Source organism: Heterocephalus glaber, unplaced genomic scaffold, assembly GCF_053883595.1.
Source record: "Heterocephalus glaber isolate CG9 unplaced genomic scaffold, H.glaber_assembly_v1.0 deba00001472, whole genome shotgun sequence".
Classification (NCBI taxonomy): Eukaryota; Metazoa; Chordata; class Mammalia; order Rodentia; family Bathyergidae; genus Heterocephalus; species Heterocephalus glaber.
The window spans coordinates 10,005,302-10,014,800 of NW_028258315.1; the positions used below are offsets into that span (position 1 = coordinate 10,005,302).

The 9,499-nt window shown below is 41.4% G+C and overlaps 1 long non-coding RNA gene across 1 annotated transcript; it reads left to right on the plus strand.

Moving 5' to 3' along the window:
• Window positions 1-1,289: 1,289 nt before the first annotated feature.
• Window positions 1,290-6,099, plus strand: LOC147826181 (uncharacterized). Its single transcript, XR_015439232.1, has 3 exons — window positions 1,290-1,446; window positions 4,615-4,671; window positions 5,405-6,099. It is a non-coding gene; the product is annotated as an uncharacterized LOC147826181 (long non-coding RNA).
• Window positions 6,100-9,499: the final 3,400 nt, after the last annotated feature.

Sequence of the window (9,499 nt, forward strand, 5' to 3'; positions counted from 1 at the left end):
TTTGGGCCTGTGGTAAGGCAGCACATCATGGTGAGGAGCTCATAGGAGAGCAAAGCCAATCATCTCATGGCTAGGATGTGAAACAGAGAGATGAGAGACCAAGGTCCCGCCTTTCTCTTTGAGGCCATGCCCCCAGTGACCTAAGACCTCCCACTATGACCCACAAGCTCCCAGTAGTACCAAGCTGAAACCAAGCCTGTAACACATGGGCTTTGGGGGGACATTCCAGACCCAAATTATACCTCATCCCTTCCCAAGAGCAACTCCTAGACACAGCTACCCACGATGGGCAAATACCAGGAATACTTACTTTCAGAATTCACAATTTTCCTATGGAATAAATGTATCGGCTACAAACATGTACATACTTGCACTTGTGTGTGTGCCTTTTGATTAAACATCTTGGTTCTGACTGTATGAAATCCCACTTTTGTAGTTGAATAAGTCAATGTCAGCCATTTCATATGACAGAATCTAATATTTTCTGGGTCTGTTGTATGAAAATGACTGATCAGGGCCAGGGATTTAGCTCAGTGGTTCTGGCGCCTGCCCCGTGAGCGCAAGGTCCCGAGTTCAATCCCTGGTACCGTAAAAAATGAAAAAATTTTTAAATAAAAAAATAAAAAAGAAAATCACTGACCAAGCTGCAAAGGTTGGTCTTAAAGATAAAGAGGATGGGCTGTTACAGACTACTGCATGCTTTTACAGAGAAAACAAAAACAGGCACAGCTCTCTAAGTGCCAATTATATTTTGCTATTATTGCCAAGATGACTCTATTAACTATGTTAAGAAGCTATAAAGTAAAATATTTTGCTAGTAACTTCCTTAGTCAAGATGGGTCGATATTATCTCTTAACTAATGAAAAAGGGTTTATTTGATTATCAAATGCAGTTGTGTATGAGTGTGGTTTCAATGCACATTATATGCTGTACACTATCTAACTGGCACAGATTCTAATTCCAATGCTTTTATTCAGGCCTTGCTTCTCTATTAAAATTGGAAGTGTTAATTTGCCAGTAATCACTCCACTTTTCTCCTATCGCCTAGCTAAAAGGACAGGCCCTTACTGCATGGATAAAACATAGTAATGCATTTAGCACTAGGCCATGATTTTAGACCTCCAGCTGTTTTACTGGTTGTGTAACTAAAAATAAGATAATGTTATGCTGGGTAACCACGGCTTTTGTAGGAATTCACATTTTACAAATCACTGCACAGTATGCAAACCATTATATTTTTTAAATGCTTAAATCCAGCCGAGAAGCCTAACACTTCCATTATTAAAGGAGAGCTTGCTAGACTGTGAAGTGGGATGGACCCTGGACAGGAGAGCTGGTGAGCTGGGTTCAGACCATCTGACTAATTCCGCCACAGTCCCGGCCCCACAGCCCAGCTGGGAACAAGCATGCCTGGCCACCAGTGATGCGTAGCGGGAACCTGAAAGGTTGGTGGGTTGTTTTTGTTTTTTACTTTTATTTGATCTGTAAACCTACCGTTTATTCAAATAATTTGAACCAGAGAACAGTATATTGAGCAAGAACAGTGGCAAGAAATAATATGCTTCTCTAAACAAGCTTATATTAAAACTAAAGGGTCAGAGGAAAAACATCATGCAAACACATAAAAGCCCTGTGATATTTATACTTCTGCGATCTAATCAGAAGCTCAAAGCATGCTGTCTTTAACTGAATATTTGTCTTGCATGAAAGCATTGATAAATAAGTGGAGCTATCCTGAGCTGCATATTTACAATAGCATCTGCTTTCAGAAATACCAGTCATTCAGAACAAATGCTCCTGGAACATATTGCTCCACACTGACAAATACTGGCAAGGCCAGGGTGAGGTTTTATACTGTACCTGAAACTGCTTTCAGGGTTCTATGGGCCATTTACATATTTTTTAACTCTGTAATCATCTCTCATTTTGCCAAATACTGCACCCCATATAGACCCCAGGTTTGTACAAAGACATCAAAATGAGTGGAAATGTAGCCACAAAGTCAACTTTGGGCAGAGAAGACAGGATTTCCCTAACTTCCCCGGGAAACAAAATAATTCAGATGTCAATCAGCACAGGCCAAATATAAAGCACAGTGTCAGTAACCAGAAGTACATAAATGGCCAAGCAATGTTAACTGATTCTTAGATCCACATTTAACTAACTCACTTGTAATCACAGAATGAATCATGGAGAAGCTGAGCCTAGGGACAAATAAGAGGAAATGGTTTTATGTCTGTAGCTTCTAACCATTAAAATGTTGATCAAGGGGCAGAGGAGGGAGAGGAATTGGAGAGTGTGGATTTGACACATGTGACTCAGCAACTAGGAAGAGGAATTAGACCTCAGTGTGTGAGTTTTTAAGGCTCTGTGGGATTGGCAGAGAGAGGAGGTTGAGATTATTGATTCGGTAAGAGAAAGTGAAGCTTTTACAAAGGTTAGATCAAAAATATAGTGGGCTTGGGAGTTCAGAAAAATTAAAATGTATAAAGCTATCTTTCCTAACAAGTCCCTCAAACTGTCAAGTGATGAAGACTGGAACTTCTCTCTGACTCTTCCTTCCTAAACAGGCAATGTTGTTTTTTTTTCAAGGATGCAAAACTCCATTAAGGCAAGAACAGGGCTATGTCAAACCAAACAGTATCTCCTAAGGGGATTGGGTCAGGACCTTTAGAGCTAGACGGGAACTTAGAATCTACCTGATGCAAGCAGGAATCTTTGACACAGTGCAGTTAAGTGTCTCCTCTAAGTCATCGAGCTGAGAAGCCATGAATTAAGCCAAGTCTTTTTGAGCCTGAATGTGTGTTCAAGATACTGTTGTCAGACCATCTGCACATTCTGGTCTTTCTACTTCAAAAGGCCAATTTAGAATGAATGAAAGTAATTCTTTAAAAATCATACCTATCCCTATCACAATGGACAGAATAAATCTCAAAAGGAAAAGTTGTGCAAGTTGTGCCTTGGCATGGAGAGCAAGCCCAAGGCTCAGCGCCTGTCCCGACAGACAAAGTAGCTGGAGGCCGGGTGTGGAAAGAGGCCTTGCTCAGAACTCAGGGCAACGAGCACAGCTCTGGAGTTTGAGTCACTGCATCCCTCAGTCACGCCTTTGCTTTCCAGCTGACTCCAGCTTCCTCTGAGGGGTGTGGTGAGGGGTACTCCCAACCCTAAACTGGAGATTTAGCCTCAATTTTGTGGGGGGGAGGGGGAATGGTAAGACCCAAAGGATTAGCTTTGGGATTTGGTTGTTTTTGCAAAGCTTTACAAGCTCTACCTCTTGGGCCTATCTTACATTATTATACTGTATACAATAAAGTTTGTGTTTTTTTTTGTTTGGGGTTTTTGAATGTCCTAGGAAGCCCTGGGGCCTTAACCGTCATTTTCAAATAATGCCAAGTTCTTAAAATTGCCTTTCTAAACCCTATATGTTCCGGGTAATTTGGTCCATGCTATCCTAATTTCTAAGTGCACGACTTTTGGTTTCGAAAAATTAAATAACAGACATATTGAATGAGATCATCCTAGTGTGTTATGTCTAGATCTCTAGCAAGACCCAGTCGTGGGCAACACAGCTCCTAGGATTCAGTGTTCTCAACTTCCACTTCTTTTTACTGGCTCATTGAAAGCAGCTTACATCTGCTCTCTGCCCCACCCCTAGTTATGCCACGTCTCAACCTCATGAAAATATTCATTTACTTTGTCATTTTGTTGTTGTTGGGAAAGCATTGGACAGAATTGAAGAAGGCACAAAGTATCTCCTCTTCTCCAGTGTAGCAGTTACTCAACTCATCTGTAACCCTCTCTAGAAGATGCCGCAGTGTTCTGAGGCATGAAAAAGCACAGCTGGGCACAGTGGTGCATCTCTGCAATCCCAGCCTCAGGAGGAGGATGAGTTTGATGCCAGATTAAGCAACTTAATAAGGCCTTGTCTCAAAATGAAATTAAAAAGACTTAAGTGTCGCTCAGTGATAGAATGCTTGTCTAGCATGCGTAAGGCTCAGTTCAATCCCCAGTACTGAGAATAAATAGCAGAATGACATCTCCTTCCTCTGCTACATCACCCCAAAATTCATGCTCTTTGGGAAGAAAAGCCTTTGATGAGAAAAGTCTTCAATAGCAAATAAAGCAGCTTCTTTCTTTTCGATTCTCTAGGCATTCAGAAGGTAACGCAAATTGGCCTATCCCCAACCCCTACCCCTAGTCTCTACCATAAAGCCCATTAGTAGCTGCAAATCAATTAGGTCAAATATTCTCATCACATTTTCTGGACCACAATCAAGGAAACGTAAAGTTGCATGGGTGAAGCGTGAGGGCAGAGTTGGCCCAGAAGATTTGTGCCCATGTGGCTGGCAGGATTTTTCTATTGAAACAGGGGACTCTGTGGGCTTCTCAGGAGAGACCACAAACCTAGGGTTTGCATCAAACCTGCCTGTGTACATAAGCAGCAGTTCCGCTTGGGCTAATTATATAACAAGCTAGGTGCCACTGGTTCTCAACTTTTCTTTAACCAGTGTGCCACGCCTCCTATGAATAACGAATTGTATCACATCTCCTCCTGGTCATTGTATTGTTGGGGGGGCAGCAGCTCACTAATAATGCCTTTGCTGGCTTCACAGATACTCCCCTTGGCCTCCAAGACTTTGGCTCCTAAGAACATCACCACTGGGGCTAAGGTACAGTTCAATAGTTTATTAATGTTTGTGCCAAAATTTCTTAAATTTCAAATTCTTTGTTATTATTCATCATTGGCTGAATCCACAAGAATCTGGAGTGTTTTCTTATTTCTGCCTCAGAGACAAGGAAATAAGAGATTAGGCAGCAAGCAGGATGGATATTCTTTCTGCATCCTACTTCACAGCTTCCTAAGGGGCAAAGACATAAAAGAGGAAAATCTGGGCTTTTCTTTCCTGTTAGCAAGTGCACCTGAGTCCTAATCTGGCCAGCTGTGTGACCTCAGGCAAGTTACCTAACTCCTCTGAGCCTCAGTTACTTCCTCAGTCAATGCATCTACCTCATGAAAGGTCACTAGAATAAATGATGGAAAATAATTAGCAAAATATTAATAGACAGTAGCAGCTACTGTTAGGCCCAATCAGAATCCCAAAGCCAGAGCTTCTATACATAGCTGCTTCAGTTACTCTGTTGGAAGTGGCTGGCTGGTGTTGCGTGGCATAAAAACTTGAGATCTCAACCAACTACAGTACTTTTAGTTCAAGCATTCAGAGGGATAATGTTGTCTTCCTTCATCATTCTTTTTTTTTTCCTTCATCATTCTTTATTAAAGTAGAAAAATAGAAAAACAACACATCTGCAATAGAATATCTTATTTATATCTTAGAATAAAATACATTGCTTCTACAATGTACATTATTGATTTCCTTCAAATATCCCATTCCACTTATCCAGTTTCAGTCTTGAATATTAGGTGTGGCTGGAACATGAAAAGCCTGGAGCTACTGCAGCCACTTTCTACTCAGAGATACCAAACTGATGATGTTGCAACCAACAGAAGAGGAAGGGCCAAAATTGTCTCCAAGAAACAGAGCCAGGGAGCTGATCAAAAGGCCCTTGAAGCTTCCTAGAGTGTTGAGCTTCTCGATTTCTTCAGCCAATGGAGTCTTCAAGCCCACTGAGAAGTGGGCCACAAACAAAAATGCAAAAAAAAGAAAACCAACTTGTCAACATTGTAAAATATATACAGCACTGAAACATTACGTTACCTCATTAATATGTATACTTTTTATATTTTTAACTGCATGCCTCTCTTGTGATTCACTATTATACTTCTGTCCTCTATCAGTGATGAGGAAAATCCCTTACCAAGTCAATCTCTACAACCCTGGGCATCATACCTATGGATTCCACCAGCCGCAGATCAAAAGTATTTGAAAAAAACTGTATGTAGTGCTGGGGATTTAGCTCAATGGTTTCGCCACCTGCTGCGCAAGTGCAAAGACACGAGTTCGATCCCCGGTACCAAAAAAAACTGTATGTATACTGAACATGTACAGCCTTTTTATTCTTGTCATTATTCCTTAACAATATGGTAAAACAGTTACTTACTGCATTAGCTATGATAAGTCGTCTAGACATGATGTGAAGCATACATGAAGATGTGTTTAGGTTCTCTGCAAACCCTATGTCCTTTTATATAAAGGACTTAAAGACCCGTGGATGGGGGTGGGGGGGTGGGGTTCTTTGTGGGAAGAGGGTTCTGGAACCAGTGCAGATGGTTCTGCATTTTCTGAAAAACCAATCTTGAAGACATCCTATTATTGTGTCCTCTAAACCTGAATCCTCATGGTGAATTTACTGCTTGAATTTAATGGGAAAAGGAAACAAAGCTACTTCTAGAGAATCTACATGCCATCATTTTCAAACTTAGAGGTCTGCATATAACCATAACTTCTCTGTGCCTCAAATGTCCTGAAAAGCAGAGATACATGATGTTGGAAAGGTTGGTCATGAGCACTACCTGGGCAATGTGTGAAGAAGGAAAGTGGAAGAAACTGAAAAAATCGTTGTCAGGATTCATGCCCAACAGCAACTGGGCATCAAGGAGTTTGGTAGGACAGAAGGTTGAGTGCAGATATTTATGCAGTCAAAGGCTTCAAGCATCTTAGACAGGACCAGGCTCATAGTAGGCCCTTCATAGATAGCAATTTTGTTTTAGGAGTTGAGTATGCGAACCACTCATGTGGGGACCATCTGAAGAGCACAGAGAATTGAGAATGCAGATTCCTGGGCCTCATCCTATGCCTGCTGAATCTGATACCAGGTAACCTTAGGAAATCTGTATAACCAAGGAGCACCCCATCTGAATCTGATGTATTCTACATTTCGTACACTTGCCTGACCATAAGACTGACCCAGAACCCTTTTTAGTATACACTACAGTGCCACATCCCAGGACCCATGAATCTTAATCTCCAAGGAATGGATCTTGGAATATTCATATTTTACAAGTGCCCCCAGAGAATTCTTCTGATCAAGTATTTTTAAGAAATACTTCCTATCTTACTTCAGGCTGCTATAGCAAAGTATATACCAGGTAGTTTAGAAATCACAGAAATTTATTTCTCACAGTTCTGGAATTGGGGAGTCAGATCAGGATTGCAAGCATGGTTGGATTGTGGGGAGATCTTGCTTCCTGATTACAAATTGTCATCTTCTCAATGGATCCTCACAAGATGGCAAGAGACTCTTTAGCTCTTTTGGCACTAATCCTACTCATGACGACTCCACTCCCATATCCTAATGACCTCCCTAAAACCCCACCTGTTAAGGGTTAGGATTTCAACCTGTGAACTGGAGGGAGCAGGAATATTCAGTCCATAATATTTTCCTGGAAAACACTAGAAATCCACTGGCACAGATATCCAGAAGATAGGCACTCCCCTATTTTCTGGGCTTCTGGGAAGTAGAATATGGGGTGGGGGCATGCCATTAGTTTATCAAATCCAAGACGTGGAGAACCTGACTTCCTTCTTGGTCTCCCACGGTGGTAAACTTGAGGCGAGCCATCCATACACTTTCCACGTCAGCTGCATGCAATCCCAGGCCCTGTCCAACATCATGACTGGCTGCTCAATGCTGAGAAAATCAAAGCCAAGGATAGGAGGCACTTGCTTGCATTGGCCCTCATTCTCCAGCATGCTTCTATTCTCCTATCATTGGATCTCAACCATGGCTGTTTTGAGTCACCTGAAGAGTTTTAATTAAATTGAGGCAAAACTCCACCCAAAATTAATAAGCCTGATGGCAGGAGCAAGGGAGATTGGTTTGTTTATTACAGGCTCCATTCCCCACTGGGTGAGTCTCAAGTGCAGACACAGTTGGGAAACACTGAGCGCTCTCTCTCTCTCTCTCTCTCTCTCTCTCTCTCTGCTTCTCTCCCCCCCACCATCCTTTCCCTCATCTCTTCTATCAGCTGCCCTCCTCAGCATTTCTTCTTTAATAAGAACTTCTTCAGTTGTTGTTGCAACTGGGTGTGGGAAGACATTAAAACATTTTAATCGACTCATTAATTCAAACAACCAGTGAGTTTATTTTTAGAATATCCAACATACATGTGAATAGGCCTTTTAAAAATATTCTTCCTTCATGAAGCAATATAAATCCTATGGAATTCTGGAACCTTACTTATAAGTGTTCTTATCTCTTTAGAATTCAGTATTTATCTATGGGATAGGAAAACCAAACATTAAGAGGTAGATCCCCAATCTTGCAGCTGAGTAGAGTCTTCATCTTCTACAGATTTTGATCACACTCGTGAGAAGACAGGCTCACTCAGCCTGATCAAGAGGGGTGCCCCAGAAGGGTCTACAATCTTTTATAACCTTTTTGTCCCATAATATTTTTTTTTTGGTACCGGGGATCGAACTCGGGACCTTGTGCTTGCAAGGCAGGTACTGGAACCACTGAGCTAAATCCCCGGCCCCTCCCATAATATTTTTAATGTGGACAGTGAGCAAACAGTCCTACGGGCAAAAGTTTTCTAATCATAACATAGATCATTAGGGGTAAACTCTAAATCAGTACTCTGATGCAATGAATGGTATTTCCAAAATCATTCCTCTAAGGTCCTTATTCAAGGCACACACTCAATGTCAGCTATTTCAATCCCATTACACAGCAAAGTGCCAAAAGTTCAGTGAGTCAAATGGAAGGATTTGGAAAGGTCTGGAGGAGGGAAATTAATGAAACTAACACAACAATGGTAGAAAAAAGAGTTCTTGGGAAATAGAGCAGAAAATTATTTAGATGACCATGTACTTTACGGATAGTTTATAGGCATGAGCCTGCACTGAATGAAAACAACATTGGTACCAGTGACCTTGGTCCCAGTCCCAAACCTCTGAGTCCTTCTGAATCTTTGAATCCCACACCACCCAAAACAGAGGGATGATGGTACCTGCCTCACTGCAATATACGGTAGATCAAAAGAAATAACATGTAAGAAAGTCCTTTGAAAATATGCTGTATAGTACCAGAAATGGTAGAGCTATAGATCACACTCTGAAAGTTTTTGCAGAGTATTTTGAGCAACTTGGTGCTCAGCAAGATGAAGGATGTGAAGAACTTGGAGATGGTTCAGAAGAGAGTCAGAGAGATGATTAAAGGGACAGAAAATCAAAACCATGCTCAGGAAAGGTTAAAGGAGCTGAGTTCATTCTGCTTGGAGAAGACAAATCTACAGGGTAATTTAATAACTGTTTACAAGCACATGCGGACTGGTATCCAGCTGTTCTTTCCAATGGACAGAGAAGAAAGTGTTGTAGATCCTTGTCACTGCCAGGCTTGACATGCGAGTTTCAAACCATTTTTGTGTGACTGGGAAGGTTCATGACATGTAACACTGTATTTTTATTCTCTTTTTTTTTTGGTACCGGGGATTGAACTTGGGTCCTTGCACTTGCAAGGCAGGTGGCAGAACCACTGAGCTAAATCCCCAGCCCTGTATTTTTATTCTATGCCACAAATTCTAACCATAGGTATTGA